The sequence below is a fragment of the Taudactylus pleione genome, unplaced genomic scaffold (assembly GCF_031769625.1).
Source record: "Taudactylus pleione unplaced genomic scaffold, aTauple2 ptg000845l, whole genome shotgun sequence".
In the NCBI taxonomy this organism is placed as follows: Eukaryota; Metazoa; Chordata; class Amphibia; order Anura; family Myobatrachidae; genus Taudactylus; species Taudactylus pleione.
This window is the reverse complement of record NW_028285247.1, coordinates 5,676,719-5,696,209: the sequence shown is the minus strand read 5'-3', so window position 1 is coordinate 5,696,209 and position 19,491 is coordinate 5,676,719.

Below are 19,491 nucleotides of genomic sequence, written 5' to 3'. Positions count from 1 at the left end.
TATTGAGTTTAATTATACTGTAGGAACAAAAACGGGCCCATTTTATGTGATTTTAGCTGTTTTTATGATTTTTTAAGAGAAAATCCAGATCCAAAACCAAAACACGAAAACAAAACACGGAGGTGAGGTTTTGGCAAAACCAATCCAGATCCAAAACCAGGGGAGATCCAGATCCAAAACCAAAACCAAAACACGAGGGTTTGCGCACATCTCTACTTTGTATATATATCTGTGTTTATAAATATGATAAAAAGAAAATATTTTGCTTTGTTTATCAGAGGTTGAACGCTATCCACAGTCCCCATATACTCATAAGCAATCTACAGTAATAACCAATGCCAGGTGTTATCTCCTGTGCACAAGAAATGGGGAAATCATTGACTGTGCAAATGCTGGGCGTGCTGCAAAACACCATTGCAGGGCTTCTAAGCTTCTCCTTAGGGATGGCCATCAACCATTCATGATTCATAATCATCACTGGTTTATGGACAATGTTGAATATTTTTCCCATCAAAGGGGGAGAACCAGATGGTCTTCCTCCATCAATGGAAGAACATAACTGAATAGTCATTATTATTATTTTTTTCAAGGTGATGAGACACTGAGCATAGCTCCACCCCCTAACACCCACAAAGCCACACACCCCAGTTCTGCTTGGCCCACGGTCCAGTCAGTCATGGAATAGGGATGACCATTGTTTGGTGAATCCATCGATGGTCATCCATTGCATAGTTGATTACCATTGATGGCCACTTTCTAATTTGCCATCGATGGCAACCATATCCTATGCAGGTAGTGTGAGGAGAAGATGTGTCTATGTTTATACTGCAGAGAGGCCAGATAACATCTTCCATCTCACCATATCTGCCCAATTCAGGGCTCTCGGTTTAGTAGGGATATTTGTTATGCACATATTTTATGGACAGTAACTTATGGCATTTCCCTTTAATAAAGAGGGTATGCTGAGACTTGTAGTTACACAATAGGGGGCAACCCACTTGAAGCACAATCCAATAAGTTGTTATATGTCTCACAGTTGGACAGACCCCCAGGCTTATGAGTTAGGCCATTCTGTGTCTTAAAGGCCTAAGAACCAGTGACTAGAATAGTTTATATAGATATCAGCAAAAACTGTGCTGAGATGCTGACAAATATGACTCTATACTCCCAGATCATGTTCCCATGTGTGAGTTTGCTTTTATCCATTACTATAAACCGGACTTAAGATCGTCTACTCCAGCTGCAGAGGTGCTTGTAGAGCCTGGTGACATATAATGAACATTTGTCTTCTCTTTCCTTACAGACAGTACTACTGCAGGACCTTGGCAAGGATCCTGATGATGTCCTGCATTGCTGCAGGACCAGGGAGAGGACATTCACCTTTAATGATTGTTTGATCAAGCAGCTACCCAGGCAGGGCTTCCATTAGAGATTGTGGGGCCTGGGACTGTCACTATTTTGACAGGGCCCCTCCCCTTGTCAGAGGTGGGCGTTGCTGTGAATGTGGGTGGAGCTATAGCAGAGGTGTGGCATTAATTGGTCCATAAACCATTTCTTTTTTTAAAATATAAAATTTGGGCTGTGGGGGTGGGTATTATAACATGTTAATCTATAATATACAGGTGAGTGTGTGACAGTGGGATGAGGGTGTGAGAGCAAGGTCAGGGTGGGAGAGCATGGGGAGGGTGAGAGAGCAGGGGGTGGGTGAGAGCAGGGGGAGGGGGAGAGAGCAGGGGGAGGGTGAGAGAAAGCAGGGAGAGAGCAAGGTAAAAGTGGGAGAGCAGGGTCAGGGTGGGAGAGCAGGGTCAGTGAGGGAGAGCAGGGTCAGTGTGGGAGAGCAGGTTCAGGGTGGGAGAGCAGGGTGAGAGAGGGAGAGCAGGGTCAGGGTGGAAGAGTAGGATAAAAGTGGGAGAGCAGGTGAGGGAGGGAGAGCAAGGTAAAAGTGGGAGAGCAGGATAAAAGTGGGAAAGCAGGAGTCTCTGTACCTGGATGGGAAGTGGGATCCCTCGCAGTCTCTCCTGCCTGTCTTAGCACTTCTTCCTCTTCACAGCTGCTGTAGCAGGTAGCTTCTCCCCTTGCCACTGCTGCTCCCTCCCCCGCTGCTGCTGCTCTCCCTTCCTCTCCCCCGGCTGCTCTGCTCCCAGCCCAGCTTCTCCCCGCTGGCTGGTGTTTGCCGGACTGGCTGCCGCTCACGATCACACAGTGACAGAGACAAGGCCTGGGGACTGGAAGCTAGCTGCATTTTTAATTTAGTGCCTGCTGCGAGTTAATCGGAGTGTGCAGACCGGCAACCAATCAGGAGCCGCCGCTGTGGCCACTCCTAATTGGCTGCTGGTCCTCGAGCTATCACTGGCTCGTGGCCGGTGCTGCTTTCAAAATGCCCTCGGAGCTTGTCTGCTCTGCAGCCGGCCGGACCCCCTTTCTGTCCGGGCTCGGGACTCTAGTCCCGGCAGTCCCCCCCTGATGGCGGCCCTATAACCAGGTGATTGTAATCCTGAACTATTTACAAAGAATAATAAAAGTTAATAATATATATAATACAGTACTCAGGGACATCTTATGAGACAAGGGTTCCTGTGTGTAGTCTCTGAATGGGTCCCCCTCCAAACCATTATACGTGAGCTGTAGTCCCTGGTACTGTGACAGAGCCTATTGTGCAGGCATTCTGTATATCTCTGGGAAACAATGTAGATTTTTTTTTAGACAGCTGCATGGTAAGTACATACAATGGGTGTATGGAGTGCGGTGGTGGCCCCCCTGGATTCAGGTGCCCATGTGCACCACACACCCTAAACCCTTTATACATATGGCAGCGCTGCTCATACTGCATCTTGTAAGGGAGTAAAATAGCTCATGAGAAAAATTTATGATCATATGTGACTGTAGCATCAGCCATTAATGCTTGTACAGCTGTCATTTCTCCTTATTCAGTGTAGGGCATATTTTTACATTATTTTCATGATTGCTTATGTATCATCAATAAATATGTCTCATTCCAGGAGCATGTCTATCAGGGCCTGATTCAGAGCCGGACGCTATTTGCGGACGGTCGTTCAGGAAAAAGGGGTGGCTATTCAAATGAACCGTTCGCTCTTTGCGGTCTGTTGACGCCTCCATGTCTGAACGAGCGAACAAAACTTGCGGTCGTTTTTTGGATAACTACGCCCCCTGGCCGCTCGCACCCTACGTCATGTCCGCTATTTATTAGATTAATCGAGTACATCGACCAGCGTATGAATTGCTCGCTATTCTTGTGGTTGGTTTTTCCTACCGCAATCTTGCGAGCAGTGACGTGGTCGATGACGCTGCTGTTTTAATTATGCACACCCTTAAAACGCCCGTTTTGACCTTTAAGCACGCCTGCGTTTGATCTCCACTCCCCGTTTTCAAGCACCTTCACCTGTTACCACCCACATACGCCTCCTCCTGTCACTCAAAATAGCAGGCATTCGCTATTTAGCGAGCACACGATTTTCAGCCGCACTGACTGGTTCGCACATGCGTATTACAATCCGTATGCATGCACAGATGTGCGAACATCGCTCGGAACGAGCGGACGGCCGCTTACGAGCGGCTCTGAATGAAGCCCTAAGTTCCACCTGGTGAGCACTTTCTTTTCACAATGAAGCACCTAGTGGATGATATCATCTTGGGGCACAGTTCTGCTATATTTGCATACAGCCCTACAGGTAATATTAATGTTATTAATACAGTCTAATTGTTTATATTGTGTATGTAAAAGTAGTGAGCTGGCAAAATGAGTGGTGGTAAAACATGTGGACCATCTGTATTGTTTGTAATTGTGAGCTAGTAAGTTTCCTTACGGGCTGTGTAATTATTTAGGTGGTTCCAGAAAGTGAGGCGTTAGGTACATGGCGCAATCCGGGTGTCAAAGTCAGATATAAATTAAATATAACAAATAATAATTATGACTTTTATCCCAAATCTTATGCATTAAACTGGCATAGTTTCACAGAATCATGTTTGCTGGCACAGGTTGGAACAAACAACAATGGTGTCATAAAATGTGCAATTTCTATTCACTAACATTCCCTGTGTTTTAATGTACAAATAAGCTGACCCTAACTGGACAATGGATGAACTAGTTTAATGACCTCCACAGGTCTGCTGTACTGAGATATGATCTTAAATAGACACATCGTATACAAACACCTGAGCACACAAGTGCCTAGCCCATTGTTTCAGTACATAAGCAGGAAAACTTATTTACTAACCATGGTCAAACAAGTAAGAGAAATGCATCTACTATATGTGTGTATTGAGATGTATATGTGTATATATATATATATATATATATATATATATATATATATATATATATATATATATGTAAATGTGTGCAGTGATATTAAAATAGCAATTAGAGATGTGTTGTTCCTAGTGATGTCTCTCAATCCTCAGATTTCAAGTAATATACCGGCTGGCTGCAGTACCAAGGCTCCCCCTTGTGGCCGTGAGAGATTGGTTTACTTAGCCACACATTTCCTAACTTAGATATAGCCAAATACATTTTGAGGCATATTTGGTAATTTCAGTATATATGTATATATATATATATATATATATATATATATATATATATATTAGACATTTATATTACATGTCCAATGTATTATATAAATTCTAGCTTACATGGCTCACACAATTCAGAGATAAAAACACATATTAATATTATGTTTAGGGTCAAAATGTGCAGAATTATGTTAGCAATAATCCAGTGTTTGCAAATAGATTATCGCACATTGTGTAAAAAAGATATTAGCAATGCCGGATTTAGGTTTAAATATAGTTTATAACAATAGGTTGATTCCAACTAGTTATTGGAGGGAATCCAGTGGTGAATTTCCGGTAACAACACCCTGAGCCTATGCATCACCCACTGCTTTAATCAGCCAATGACCCCCAGTGAACAGGAGACGTCCCGCCCCTGGACCAATGTTAGGAGACGCAACTTGTCATTAGGCACACCCATATTTTAACAGTATAAGAGTGGGCTCCCCAGATCCAGAAAGGGGTAGCTGTATTTCTACCAGTCATCTGGTGACGACTGAGCTCTGGATTCCAGGGGGGCGCATGCGAACGTAAGTTATACTGGTATTGTAACTCTGACTCTTTCTTGAACCATATTGTACCACTGAATTGCTTGTAATATCAATGTTATATATTTTTTAATATAATAATTACTTTTTGTGTGTTGAACCACAGAAACTGGTGTGTGTGTATTTTTCCCTTGCTTTCACATAAAGGCTATTATACTGTGATATATATATGTTGCACCGTAATTTACATTATAATTTGATATGAAGATAGTAATTGTTATGCATACTAGTGGTGTTACAATAAGGGAAAGTATTGCGTATGCATCACACCGTGTATTCACATTTGCGTATCACCATACGCAAGGTGCATCCACATAGTGTCAACAGCCGTAGAGATATAAATAGGATTTCATAGTTGGGGGCTCATAGTTTGGAGGTCACGCTACACGATTTTACACAGTAACACGGCTCTCGCTTTCTCAACAAAGTGTGGAAGGCGCCATACGCAGGAGGAACGCACTGTGTTCGAAAACTGCTACCATCTAGTGTTGAGAAACCGATACCTGTTATTGTGTGATTTCAAAGCGGCGCTAACTAGAACCTAGGGACGGGAGAAAAAAAAATCTGTTTCTTTCTTTGTTAGGTTATGCACTAAAGTGCGACTTGCACAATAGCGTATACGTGTTTCTTATATTGCTTCCATATGTTTAAACAATCAGTAAGATAACATTGTTGTATTGATAGCATGATTGCATTGTTTAAGGTCTCCGAATCATACTGCCATACTGGGGAAAGGTTTATTTTTCTGCACAGATAAGGTGTTTGAAAGTGAATGTGTGCTTGTGACGTATGAATTCCTACCTAGCTATACACCCTAAATGTCGGTATTTAGTGTTATAAGTCGCACAAGAAATAATTGCTTTCCAGACTTTGATTGTTGTTCCAAAGCACAAAAAGATATTTCTTCACCAAAAGCAGATAGTTACACGCTGTGATCTAAATACAATTAGCGCAAACAAATTATACAATCACAAGGTACAGTCGAATACATACGCATGCGCTCTGAATCCAGATTCCTGGCATCAACTATGAAACCTCCGTCAACAGCAAAGAAAAGATAACTAACTACTAGGTCCAGGGTGCTTGCATATAAACCCTTGCAGAGATAGGCAATATAATAGAACAAGTTGGCATAATCCCATTGGTTCTTCCTTCTGGTTCTTCTGTTACGATACAGTTCATAGGTCAGTTTGTATTGTAATAGTTCAGCCTCCAACAGTTCTTTGTGTTCATTTTCCCAACAAGTCTAAACTGGCTGCATTACAGAGTACATTTCAATGCCTAACTCTCTATGATCCATAATTCACAGATGCATGTTGTGATTATCTTGCAGATGGAACCGGAAGTCTGCAAATAAACAGTGGTTCAGAATGGCACCAAACACGGTCTGTTTATCATGTACTAAACCTGAGATCTTAAATACAGTCACTTTATTACATAATTAATAATGAATAAAACCTTGAATATTAACCTTAATGCTAGGGAACCTTTCTATGTAGGTGTGCAATGTGTAAGGATATTAAGAAAAGACGCTAGTTTTCGTTGTGCGACTACGTGTTTGTGCAGTACACCGTGGTACGTGTTTTGCAGGGTTGTTCATATTATATGTTTTAGTAAATATATGTATTTATATAATGAGGACTTTTAACATTGTTCTATTGCGTGGGAATCACATGGCGCTAAATAATAGCATCACCATATGTACTGATATTCTGGGATTCGCTAAAATGGCATTGTGTGGCCATTCGCAAAATGGCGTCTTGTTGCCATTCGCAAAATGGCGTTGCACAGATTTTAATTTTAACAGATTCTGTCTCAGCCAATTATCCAGCTTCGACAGTCCACCCTTTGATAGCAAACAACACGCTATCACACTCTGATTTTACAATTTATTTAGGCTTACACTATGACATATTATTTAATGCTATATTATAGGATGGCACAAGGTGATTCTTAAACCATCAATAATGTGTCTCTAGGAGGGACATAAAACTACCCTTATACACACACAGCGGATCTGGGGAGATCATGGGAAAGATGTGGGGATGCATCTAACCTATAAAGGAAGTCTTGAAGGGGATAGGGACTTACATTATTTAAGATGTTTAAAATAACATTTCATAATACATTTCATGCATGGCTAAATCTATACATCATGGTACATTCTAGTTCAGGGTTGCAATGCAGTCCTTCATTTACCTCAGTATTCATATTGTTACTACTGACCACCATCATAATTTCATTCCTTCGATGTACCTTATCTTTACATTTTCCACATTTCAACACAGTAGGAACACATTTGACACATAAGCCAATTACTATGATGACAACCAATATGAGGATCAGGAGTTTACCTATACTAGCAACTATTTCCTGGACCCACTCTCCTAGATCAGAAAACCATTTCACTGGATTCAACAAAAAAACCCATTCCTCTACCTTCTCCTCTACTTCAGCCACTGAAGCATTATGGTTCTTCCGAAATTCACATTTCAGCTACAGAATTTCGTCCATCTTTCGGTCTATCACCTCCTTGGGGTCACTAGTATTATTTGTAATATATGTGCAACACTTTACACCAAATTGGGTGGCCAAAGTTACACAATACCCTCCAGTGACAGCTGTTAAATAATTTAACACTAGTCTGTGTTGCACAAGATCTTTCTTATAAACTTGCAACTCCCTACCTGTGTACCTAAACGTGTCATCATACATCTCAGTGATATTATCTATTAATTTAGCAAGATCTTTGATATATCTAAAATTTAGTGTACCCCGAGCGATCCTGGTGGGATCCAATGCGACTAAAACTTGAAAGCCAGTTGTTTCACTAATCAATTGTGTGGCTTTATGTACATCACCAGGTATCATGTTTCTCTTGTCACGGTGTTCGTACTGTGTGTCAAGATATGGTGATGGTGTGTTTTTATGAATACCAAGCATTTCACCATGTGTAAGGGTCATAACTTCTGGAACTACTCTTCCCAGGTAACACAAACCTTCAGAACTCGTAGAGAGCCACTTATACACTTTTCTACCACATATAAAATATACATCAACATAAGGAATAGTAAACATCATTATTGTCACACACATTTCCCTAGCAAGTGATCCTATTTCAGGTTCTCCCATTTAACCTAATTGTGCGTAACAGTTCAAAATTTATAGGCTCATAATCAGCTTTTATTGAGAAGGTCATCGTCTGGTTATTTCCTGTCACCTCCCAACTTCCTGGTTTATTGAAGTTGGTGATATTCAAACATAAAAGTGATTTATCCATTTGGTAGTGGTGGAGTTTAAAATGAGGTGGCTTGGTGTTAAGAAATTTTTCCATCCAGCGTCTTCCCTTGTTACAGTTCTAAGACCTCGGAGACATTTAATGGAAATGGCATTAACCCTACATTATGTTGTCCCTGAGGCACATGAGAACACACCCAACAGTCAGTCTGGTTTAAAACTTTGCCCACCACAGTATGATAATCCTCTAAAGGATACCCACCCCAATACTTGTTATACTTAGGTTGGCACTGCTGGATGCAATTCTCATCAACTAAGGCCCCACAAAATTCACAAATACAATAATCCTCAGACGATAGACATTCATACAGTCTCCGAGTTTCCAACATAGCAGATCTCTTAACAATTACTGTACTGGGTTTGGTCAGAAACCGCCCTTGTGACTGTATTGCTCCTTCTCCCAACTCCACTCTATTGATATCACCATCAGCTCCCCTCTCCATCCTCTGTCCTCCATCACAGAAACCAGAGATCCCGAAACAACCCAGGATAATGAGAACTTCTGGGAGAAGACACAAAGATAACCACAGCACACCACTCTATTGCTGAAAACAATGATCTACAAATTTCTCTAGCTCAGGTATCTCACTATAACCTTTAGCCCTCCTGGAACAGACTCACAATTGACAGGTCTATGTTATCTGCCTCGATTCCGCCTTGTTTCTCCACCGGTTGGTTGACCTTCTTAAAGTGAGCGGAATGGACCCCGGTGTCTCTCTCTGCTACTTTCAATGAAGTTGTACTCGTCAGCAACTCCTGATATGGACCTTCCCACTGAGCTGTCAAACAACCTGAATGCAAGAAATTTCTGATCATAACAAATTCTCCAGGTTCAACGTCATGACAGTTTGTTTCAGGGATATCATGTGACAACAATTTCAATTTCTGCTGTTGCTGCTTTAACTGTTTACTCATTGTTATAAGATACCTTACAGTAACCTCGTTGTTACTTTTCAAATCTTCCTGCGGATTTGTAATCAAATGAGGTTGTCTACCAAACAGTATTTCAAAGGGGGACAGATTGAGAGGGGGTCTAGGAGTTGTCCTGATATTATGAAGGACAAGTGGTAGTGCTTCTGGCCAACCCAGTCCAGTTTCCACCATGATCTTGCTTAATTTATTTTTAATAGTCCCGTTCATCCTCTCCACCTTGGCACTGGCTTGCGGTCGGTAGGGGGTGTGAAGTCTACTACTAATACCCATCAACTTACACATGTTTTGGAAGACATCACCTGTGAAATGAGTACCCCTATCACTTTCAATAATTCTAGGGATATCGTATCTGCATACAAATTCCTGAACTATTTTCTTAGCAGTAAACGCAGCAGTATTAGTGGCAGCTGGGTATGCCTCAACCCAATTAGAAAACACATCAGTGCACACTAATACATACTTGAGATTCCTGCAGGGTGGTAATTGGATTAAATCAATTTGTATTACCTGAAAAGGTCCGTCGGTCGGAGGAATGTGGGATGGTTCGGTAGGGATTGTTTTCCCAATGTTTTTCCTCAAGCAGGTCAAACAGGACATTGCTCTCTTTTCCGCTTGGGAAGAAAAACCCGGTGCACACCAGTATGCTCTCACCAGTTTGCACATACCTTGCTTTCCCAAGTGAGTAAGACCGTGCACTGCCTCAGCCAGGCTTGGGTAGTATACCTTGGGAGCCACTGGCTTACCTTGTCCATCTCTCCAGAGTCCAGAGGACTCTTGCCCACATCCCTTGGACCTCCATACTGCCTTTTCCTGAATGGAGCACAAATTTTGCATCTCTATTAATTTCTGCATATCAATCATTTGAAACATTATTTGGTTAATTGGCATGTTCACTTTTAACCCTGCTGCCCATTTGGCAGCTTCATCTGCCCTGTTATTGCCCAGTGACACCGGATTATCTTCAAATGTATGGGCTTTACACTTAATTACGGCCACTGCCTTAGGCAATTGGATTTCTGTCAGTAGTCCTTTTATATGTCTGGAATGTGCGACCGGTGTGCCTGCTGCTGTCATAAAATTTCTCAGATGCCATAGAGCACCAAAATCATGTACTACCCTGAAGGCGTACCTAGAGTCAGTGTAGATATTAGTAGATTTGCCTTCTGCTAATTCACACGCTCTTCTTAGTGCCACCAGCTCCGCCACTTGGGCCGAGTAAGGTGGATCAAGAGGTTCGGCTTCTATGATGTCTTCGTCATTTACCACAGCATAACCTGTACATAACTCTCCAGTGTCAGTCTGTCTATGTCAACTCCCATCCGTGTAAAATGTCATATCTACATTTTCTAAATGTGTATCCCGTATGTCAGGTCTTGCAGTAAAGATCTGATTCAGATATTCCATACAATCATGTGCATCAACATACCTGCAGAACTCACCTTCCACCAGCGACTCACCTCTCTCCACCCTTTGTGCATCCTGAGGCACATATGGTAAATACGTTGCTGGATTTAATGTACTGCACCGCTTAATGGTGATGTTTGCAGGTGCTATTAGGGCTAGTTCCCATTTCGTGAACCTAGTTGAGGAAACATGTCTGGTTTGGGCAGAATTCAGCAAAGCAGATACAGCATGGGGTGTATAAACAATCATATCATGGCCTAATACTACATCCTCATTCTTACTGACCAATAGAGCAGTTGCTGCTACACTTCTTAAACACGTTGTGAGTGATCTTGCCACAGTGTCCAATTGTACACTGTAGTATGCTACGGGCCTACTGGTATCACCATGTTTTTGTGTGAGGACACCTGCTGTGCAACCATTACCTTCCATACAGTACAAATCAAAAGGTCTTTCATAATCAGGTATTCCCAATGCAGGTGCTCTTGTCAGACTATCCTTAAGGTTAAGGAAAGCCTGCTCTGTTTCCTCTGTGTGCATGACACGATCGGGCTTGGAGGAAGAGACTTAGTCCTGTAATGGCAAGGCCAAAATAGATAGCTTCCGTACAGTACAAATCAAAAGGTCTTTCATAATCAGGTATTCCCAATGCAGGTGCTCTTGTCAGACTATCCTTAAGGTTAAGGAAAGCCTGCTCTGTTTCCTCTGTGTGCATGACACGATTGGGCTTGGAGGAAGAGACTTAGGGGGTCATTCAGACCCGGTCATTAGCACCAATACGCTCGGACTGGGTCGATGGCCCCCCACAGAGCATGCGCACGACGGCGCCGGCACCGTCGTGTGCATGCGTGAGAACCGCTATGACCGACAGCGCCGGTCGTAGCGGGTCTCGATCCAAAGGGGGTGAACTGTCGATGTTGATTGACAGCTCGCCCCGTTTGGAAGGCGGGCTGGGGGGGTGGCAGCCCAAACGGAGGCATTCCCATGGGAACACCTACCATTTGGGGGAGGCCCCACTGACATCACTAGTGATGTCAGTGGAGAGCTTCCGGCTCTGACAGAGCCAGAAGCTCTCCAGGGCTTACGACAAGGGAGACCCTACCCTAGGGTCTCGTCGTAAGCCCTGATGGTCGCGATGGTCGCAACAGAGGCGGGTGGTCAGGATGCAAGTGGCCGCCCATTTTCTGAGCGACCGCTTGCATCCTCCGACCGCCTCTGCATGAGGCCCTTAGTCCTGTAATGGCAAGGCCAAAATAGAAAAACCTGGGATCCACATTCTGCAGTATCCACACATTCCCAAGAAGGTACGGATTTGCTGTGGGTTCTGCAGCAGTGTCATGGTCTGTATGGCTTGGATTCTGTGAGTGGTCAGATGTTATAATCCCTGGGTTAGGCAATGTCCCAAGTATTTAACCCTGGGCTGGCATGGCTGTAGTTTGTCCTTAGCAACCTTGTGTCCTTTTTGCGAGAGATGAAGCAATAAAAGTTTAGTATCATTTAAACATGACATAAACGAATCAGAACACAACAATAAATCGTCCACATATTGTATTAGAACAGATCCATTGGCAGGTTGAAAGATTGTAAACAATCATGTAAGGCCTGGGAGAAGATACTGGGGCTGTCTATGAAGCCCTGGGGCAATCGTGTCCATGTGTATTGTACCCCCCTGTATGTAAATGCAAATAGGTACTGACAGTCAGGATGACGAGGGACAGAGAAGAAAGCAGAACAGAGGTCAATGACAGTGAAATGGGTTGCATTTGGTGGGATCTGCAAGAGAATGACAGCTGGATTCGGCACTACAGAGATTTTTTCACTGATCTGGTCGCCCCTGTGTCTACAAGAAAAGAATGTTCAGTACCAGCTACAACAACCATCATTACAGGTTCTTTCCTAGTACCCCCAGTTAACCTGACTGGCTGTAGACTATAGGTGTGACCTGACCCCTAGAGCTGACTATCTTCTTCCAGCAAAGCATTCACTGCTGTAACGTGAGCAGGTAATGGCTGGTATTGTCCTGACTGTTGTGGGTGCTACTTCTGTGGGTATCTCGGTGTTCCCTGGTTTGGCGTTTCCCACTTTCTGGCCTTATAGAACTTACTTATGTGGCCCTCCTTGTTACATCTATAACACCTTCGTGGTTGACGTGTTGTGAAAGGTGGTTTTTGTGTGGGTTGGGGAATGAGGAAAGATTGTGGTTGTATATAGAGATAAGGGTTTGGAGGTTGTGCGGGATGAGTGTATTGTGGCTGAGTGTGATAAGAGTGCTGCGGTGTTATTTGCATTCCTTCCAGAGCTTGAATACTAATAGCCATTAGTTTCTCGCTCTGCATTTCTCTCTTCCTAAAGATGTTTTGATCATGTGCAGATTTCCTGAGTGTGTCTACCGTAACTCCCCTCCAACCAGGAAGTGAGGTCTGAACCCTAGCCTTTAGAGTGTCTTTAAGACCATCCATAAGCACTGTGATTGTCATTTCCCTGTGATGGGTATTGTCTTTTATATCTTCTATGCCTTTGTATTGGGTAATAGTCTGCAGTGCTCTGGTAAAATAATCTGCTGCAGTCTCACTCTCTTTCTGCTTAATCGTGAAGATTTTACTACAGTTAACAATTAATGAGAAAAATACAACCAATTGGGTGACAATATGGGCTATATTGTCCTGATTACCTGCATCAGTTATGGGACTGTCTCCATTAAATACACAGGCCGTGATACACTTTTTCACGTTGGTATTGTGTGGAAGACATGCCCGTAATACCACTCGCCAATCTTTATTGGTTGGCTCATGAGCATTACCTAAATCTTTTACAAATCTCTGGCACTTTGCTAGTTCTTTCCTAGGGTTGGGGAAGTCTGCCAATATGGAACGTAGTTCTGCTCTTGTCCATGGACAATGCATCACTATATCCCTTGTGGCCACTACACCATGTGCATCCGGATTCCCATTGGGAACAGTTATTGTCCGGACGGGATGGATGCCTGCCACACTGCTACCTTTGACCTTACTACCTGTTTGAGGGTTCAGCCTATTGCTACTATGTATGGTATTAGTAATCTCTGCTACTGTTACAGTGGGTGTTAATACTTCCTGCACTGGTGGGGCTACCTCCATGTCTGGTACTAGCGGGGCAGCTACCTGTGCTTGCTGTGGTGGTATATTTAACATTTGTGCAACATGGGAAAGAGCGGACATCAAAACAGGTTCATCATCTGCATCATAAACATGTTCCTTATAGTTTCTTAGAAGAGGGTACAAGTTACTTGTTACAGTTTTAGGATTTTTGAGATTGACTGTACCTTCACCCCCATCCGCATAGGGTGGTGGTGGTGCGCACGCTACTAACATTACCTTCTGCAATGCTACCTTGCTGTGCATGCACGCTAATTTGTGGCATGTACGCAATGCTATTTGCGTGCGCGCTCCCTTGCATCGTACACGCAATGCTAGTTTGTGTCGCGTGCACACCACTAAGCCACATGTTCCCCTTGTGCTGCCATAACTTCAAGCAATCATGAAATTTGACCCTTTTCTTCAGAGACTTCACTAAACATATACTGTCTCTGAGATTGTTCAGAACCTCTGAATCAAAGCTACCAATCTTGGGAAAAGGTGTTCTACATTTCTTGGTCATTTTAACCCATATGTCGCAGTATGCAATAGCGTACACACCATACTTTTTTAAACATAACATACCTGGCCAATCCAAGCGGCCCTTCCACCAGCAACACATCATCGACCATTACTAGAGATTGCTTTGCACCCATCTGAGTAAACGCTTAGCAATTTCTAGAGGATTTTGATTGGTGAACGATTTTCAGTGAGCTACGTTCATGCACTCCCTCCCGTTATACACAGCAGACCCGGTTGGCATTACAGACGGCTTGTATAATGAGGAGCAGAATAACCACCTATTGAAAATCATTCTACTTGCGACGATATTAACTCAAGCTTCTGTCGCTTACTTCCTACTTTGTGTTTACTTCGTGTGGTAGCATCTAGAAGTTCCAAAAACTCTTAACCTTGCCAGCAGTTTCACTCCCACGACAACCCACTTCACAATCACGGTTTATATAACAATGCAGTTCGATCGCATTGCCCAAAGAACCTAACTGATCAATGGACCTTGTGATTAATGGGTGCTGGACCAAGAAACCCCTTAGTTTCTCAATAACCACAATATACCTGCTTTGTACACTGGCCCAGTAGTTTGTACTGCCCCGTCAGGCACCTACCAAGTTTTCACTGAGGTTTAACAGACAGTAACCTCCACTATTTAGGCTTAACAGACAGTAGCCTTCACAATCACACATTTCAATTTACATACCCCTTTTCTGCGCAGAAAATAGAACCTTTTCCCTAAATATAGCAGTATGATACAGAGGTTTAACAAGTAATCACTCTATGCATACAATGACCGTTTGAACACATGGCAGCAATACAGGAAATATGCATACACTATTGTGCGACTTCCCCTTTTTAACATGAAACTTTATCAACTAAGGAAAACAAACTTTTTCCTTCCTTGTCCATGGATTCTAATCAGCGCTGCTTGAACTCACACAATAATGGATAGTGGTCTCTCAGCACCAAGTGGTAGCAGGTTTTCGAAGGCAATGCATTCTTTCCTCCGTATGGCACCTCCACCCTTTGCTGAGAGATCGATAACCATGTTTCCGTGTAAATTGGCAGCGTGATTTCACTATGCGAGCCCCCAACTATGAATTCCTAATGATCTATATATCTAAATGTTGCTGTTTAGCATAGCGTACGCATATGAAATAATCGCTTTCCAGACTTTGAGTGTGGTTCCAAAGCACAAAAGTTATTATTCACATAAAAAGCATTTAGTTACACGCTGTGATCTAAATACAATTAGTGCAAAGGATTATACAGAAATAAGGTACAGTTTATACATACGCAGGCGCACCGGTACCAGTTACAGTCAACTATCCAGAGGTCTGTGGTCATCCAAGAGAATGGCTACTAACTGGGACCAGGACACAGGCTATATACCCTAACAGATCATGATAACAACAATGTAGACAGACAAACATAATTCCATTGGTCTTTGTAGTACGCTGTAGTTTATAGGACAGTTCACTAGGAGTATGTCACCTCCGAGTTCTATCAACACTGCTGATTGGCTGATGAGGAGGAGCTCCGCCTGGTTACACTCCCTCACTCCGCCCCGACAGCTCCAATAGCAGGGATGTTACAGGTAGGAAGCTCCACTTCTTTGCCTCTGTCCCATCCAGAGTTCAGGACTGCGGCCCCTGGCCACTGCCGTGTGGCCGGAATCCCCCCTCCCCCTGAGGTAGGAGAGACACAGCGCAGAGGTCTCCTTCACTTAAACCACCTCAGGCGCACTACACCCCAACAGTCCGTTACTGGACCTTTTATAACCTTATACAGGTCCAGCGTGCAGACAGTTTGTGGTGCTTGTCATACCCACACACTGGCCGTGAGCCCCCTCGGTCCAGTGCAGGTCTCGGTTGCTGGCAGGGCTCCCCCCTGTAGTTCAGTTGCAAGGTCCATGTCTCGAGGGTTCTCCACAGTACAGTTAGATTAGAGCGGTTCCAAAGAGTCCATTAGCACACTACCAGGGGGGAAATCAATGTAATATATGGCAGCAACGAAGCTATAGGTACCAGCATATTGCTATTGACATTTTCAGCATTACTAAATTTATTAATTTCCATTTTTCTCTAATTTTTTAACAGTGTAAATACATAAATTACTATTGAACCATACATATCTATTTTTTCTGTGTACATATATGAATAAACATATTTAACTATTTCCCTGACAATGAATTAAGAATTTAATGAATTCACTACACAATTAGATATATGAATAGAATAGCAAGCACTATAGGGGTATTACATTAATGTCATGCCCAGTTTGCATTGCAATAGCAATCATTAATAAATGGGAGCCTAAGTCTATTGAAAGGTGAAAAGTGACATCTTGTATTAGAAACACTCCCAGATATATTTTGGGAATGATTTTGAGCTGCATCTAATATGGCGGCTATAATTCTGGTCGCTGGTAACCATCTATATGACCACATTGCCCCCAGCCTTTCGCTTCTGAAAGCGACCAGTATCACTATCATCAGCATTTGTACCAGCCCCATTCTTGGTGCCGGAGATCTGACTGACATCAGACGGTTCTCTGTATACACACAAATCCAAATACAGCTGTGTAGTTGCCTACAACACGCCCATTGTAAATGTATTCTGCATGTGAATACCTCATTGCCACCCATTAATAGCTATCCAGATGCATACGATTCAGAATTACTCTGCATATGCAGACCTCAATGCATGACCAGTTTGCAAAAAATTCCAGGAGCTCTTCACATTCGCAATAGCATGCAAATCTAGTAACAGTGCTTGGATTTTAAGTGCTTAGTTTAAAGTGTAAATAGAATATTTAAATTGAGGCCGGAGTTATTCAGGAGTTATTACTAACTAGACTAGTACCTGGACGGAAATGTGATGTCATTTTTAATTTCTTATTATCTACAGGTAATTAACTACAGCACCCAACATTTACTGCTGCTTGGTTTTTCTATTGCACAACCTTTAATATTGATAGGTAAATGACTATACATTATTTCATATTGTTTTAAAATGTGTATCAAGGCAGGAAATTATTCTGTATCTGTGTTGGTATATTGTCCTCTCACCATTTGTTTATTTGATTGCTGACCCTTTGTTGTGTGAGGAGGGTGTTAGGGGTGGAATCAGTGTGGACACCTGGTTTGAGCCATACTTTTTTGTTACTGTAAAGCTGGGCATCCACTATACAATTTTCTGTCAGATATCTGTTCAATTTGGCTGGTTGGAATGAAAACCTCGCCCTGTTATGAGTGTGTTTGTTTTTTCCTGTAGGTGCCTATGTATTTCTTTATGTTCCTATCGGTGCTAATGTACAGTATGTGTTTTATTTTTCGTGCAAATGTGTATGCATGTTTTTTTTTCCATGCAAACCTATGGGGGGAACTAAATTCCTCTGGGTGTTGTTTAAAGTAATGTGCACCCAACAGAGCAATTCGATTGTTCAGGCACCCATTACTTTTGAAGCACTGGGTTTAGCCACACATAGCGGCTAAACCCATCTAAGCCATGGTTTCAGCACCCAAACTGCTGTCTCAGCATCCAATTCATGGATTTTTCACACATTTCTTCTCTCCAACACTGGAGGCTGCAAGAAGAAATGTGTCTCCCACAGTAATGGGTGCCCGATGCAGCAGCAATTGAATTGCTCCATTGGAGACGTATTACGATAGACACCATCCAGAACAATTGAATTCCCCTATATGTGTTTTACTTATGGGGGCCTGTTTTTTTTTTTTTTTCATATACTGTAGGTGCCAGTGTGTGGTTTTTTTTTCATGCAAAGCCTATGTGTTTTATTTATTTGCTGTGGGGCCTATGTGTTTTATTTATTTGCTGTGGGGCCTGTGTGTTTTATTTATTTGCTGTGTTTTTTCTTACCTGTGCAAAGGACGAAAAAGAAGCAGGAAGTGAGGGATGCAGGAAATTACAAAGACAGGGTCGGGAGTGAGAGGTGCAGAGACGTGAAAGGGAAGGAGGTAGTTAGAGGTGCAAAGGGTGAAAAATGGAAGGAGGGATTGAGACGTGAGAAGTGAAAAGGCTGAGAGATGGAAGGAGAGATTAATAGATGGATGCTGACATGACAAAGATCACCTCGTTCAATAACATCTACTGTATGCTCTGAAGGTTTTTATCTAACTTATCTTCCTTATAACCTTTATCTAAAAATTGTTCTCTATGAGGACGTACTTGTTCTTTATATACCGCTCCATTAGTGCAATTTATTTTTATACATCGAAATTGCCCATTGGGTACTCCTCTCAATCAACTTGGATGGTGGCTGCTATCAATACCTATTAATTAATTACTATCAGTAGGTTTATAAAAAAATTTAGTGCAAATTTTTGACTATTCTACATAGACAGCGAGGTCTAAAAAATGTACCTGCACATCACTAATAGTGTGAGAACAATTCCAAAGTCATTATTGTTTAAGCACTCCTGGAAACTGGAGAGGGTATCTAAAGCAGCCCTCCATATCAATATAATATCATCTATGTAACAATGATAAGACACCAGGCCCTTCATGAAAATAAGATTATTGGATACTGTTTGTCTCGAGATAAGGGAAATATACATTGTTTACAGCACTGCTGAACTGACATCTATTCAATATATTACTTAAGTATGGCAGCTTGTTGAAATGTGTTTGATGCGTAAGCCATCTGCAGTGATTAAGGATCGCTTTTTTGGAAGCTTTAAAAAACAAGTCTGTGTTAGAGATGTCCACTAATCAGAATCCACCCTAATTTTATGAATCTGGATAAATCCAAGTCGTGGTTCTGATCTCCTGAGGAGACCCGGATAAATCCAAGTTGCGTTCTGATCTCCTGAGGAGACCGGATAAATATGAGTAGCGGTTCTGATCTACTGAGGAGATCCGGATAACTCCAAGTTACGGTTCTGATCTCCTGAGGAGACCCGAATAAATAAGTTGCATTTCTTATCTGTTTGCGGTACAGAGTTCAAGTTTTAAATCCGAATTTTGGGGTTTGGACTGCATAAATTACATGATTTTAGTTGTCTTTAAAAACCAAAACACGAAAGATGAATCCAGATCTATAACCAAAACACGGGGGACAGTGCACATCTCTACTGTGTATTTCTGGAT